Source organism: Priapulus caudatus, unplaced genomic scaffold (assembly GCF_000485595.1).
Source record: "Priapulus caudatus unplaced genomic scaffold, Priapulus_caudatus-5.0.1 Scaffold80, whole genome shotgun sequence".
In the NCBI taxonomy this organism is placed as follows: Eukaryota; Metazoa; Priapulida; class Priapulimorpha; order Priapulimorphida; family Priapulidae; genus Priapulus; species Priapulus caudatus.
This window is the reverse complement of record NW_014577141.1, coordinates 367,683-369,938: the sequence shown is the minus strand read 5'-3', so window position 1 is coordinate 369,938 and position 2,256 is coordinate 367,683.

Here is a 2,256-nt window from a genome sequence, read left to right as displayed (position 1 = left end):
CGCAATACTCTCCCCTAGTACCCAGGGTACGTTCCGGCAGTACGCAGGGAGACATAGACCCTATCAGCCTTAATTACACATCTAGTTTAAACTGAGGAAATGCTCCAACTTGTGATTGGAGGATCAAAAAGAATTTGTGACGTTTCGTTTTCATTTTGGCATTTAGCCTATGACTCGAGTATGAGCGATACCGCGCGTACATATTTGCTAATTAATTAAGCTAATCGCTCTTCAATAAACTCAAGACTCACAGAGATTAAGGCTAACAAGTGTCTCTAATAGCTAGAATTTATAGCAATGTAACTTGAATCGTTCGCGCCATATGATAGTTAGTACACGTTCCTACCGGTCATAGCATATATAATAGCGTATGCGGCGGGGTATGCAAAACGAAAACGAAACGTCACGAATTCTATTTTTATCCTCCAATCACAGGTCGGAGCAATTCCTCTGTTTAGACGCGCATGTTTAATTACCTATCTTTTTGAAAACTTCACAACTTTACACCATGCATTTATTTATTTATTCATCAAAGTCTTAGCCCTACTAGTACTTGCAAATTCCGTCCAAATGCTGGCAAAAGCACGGGGCAGCCCATTACTCAAGGGAGTGAACTGGCACTTTTTAAACATAAACATATGTTGCCTGGCAACCTTGTATCAGCACCAGTGCTATACCCACACCCCCATGAGTAATGGGCTGCCCTAGTTTTTTCTGTGATGCGTTCTTCGTGGCAGCAGAGGGAGTAGTATCATTGCCCATATTCAACATAGTTTGTGCTATAGCCCTGTGGCATAGCGAAAGGCTATAGTTCTAGAGCTAGGGAGAGCCCTGCTACCCGTACATTTCCTTGCTTCGTAACTGCCTGTTGAAGAGGGAAGGATTCTTGGAGCAGGGCAAAGAGCTATGCAAGTAGCTAGAGCTAACCTTGATAATGGACATATGTCCATTATCAAGGTTAGCTCTACTTGCCTAATATACAGTCATTATACTCAATGTACTCAATGTGTACTCAATGTACACATTATATACTTAATGTATAATACAGTCAATATACTTTGCCTATATACAGTCATTAATAAATTGACAAGGAATAATTACTGTATACGCTGTATATTTCGCGGTGGTTTAATTTTCACAAATTTTGTGAACGCGTCCCCGACTGCGAAAATAACAACACATGAATAATTCATACCAAATAATACCGAATAATTCATAATTCACCGACCGCGAAATTAGACACTCGCGAAATTGTTCGTCAAGTGAATTCGCAAAAATATCTGCAGGTACGCGAAAAATGTGGCGTATACAGTAATCTAATGTAGCCAAGCAAACATGTTTACCTAACATTTTGCAAATCTGCCTGTTAATACCTGCAGTGCATGCGTATTATATATGAATGAATTGAATATTTCGTTTTGTATCAATTATATGTATTAATAGGTAGACAGACAATATGGGTGAGAACTTGGGGCTGCACCCACAATAACTCGGATGGAGAGTACATGGCAGGACAGTTGGCTAGCTATGGTTACACTATCACTGGCAAGTTGACATTTGTATCGGCGCTCAATCCGAATAAAATATAGCGAAATATAGTTTCACCTTATGGTATATTTATTTGCATTTTTCGCACATTGCTTTATAACATTTGACTGGTTACATTCCCATTAGTATACAAATTGAACAATGAAAAATGACTCATCACTCATGACTCTTGACTCAACCCAAATTATTTTGAAATATAGGTCATAAATTTTGAGCAAAAATGCTCCAAAATAAGGCTCAGATTGCACCAGAGAGCATCTAAAACTCCTGAGCTTCCAGGGCCCTAAGGCGGGTCCTGGACCCCGGCCGCAAGTGTCTTCGCTCTTTGCGCTCGTGATGTGTGCTTCGCGCACATAATTTCAAATAACATCTAAAGTACTCCTCTAAAGTTCCCAGTTTTACATGTTTGAATTTTAGGTTGTGGACCACCCTGCTTCTATATTTTCATATATAGTGGCTATAGGAGGTATGCTCTTTACATAAAATGTCCTATAGGTTTGGTCCAAACATCTGTTTGATTTTTTTACAGATCACAAAGATAGTGCTGACCTCTGGCTGTTGAATAGCTGTACAGTGAAAAGTCCTGCAGAAGATCACTTTAGAAATGCGATCACAGAAGCCAACAAAAAACAGAAACACGTTGTTGTAAGTAGCATATAGCATATACGGCTTCACCATTTTAGAGGTAATTTTAGATTATTGTTATCT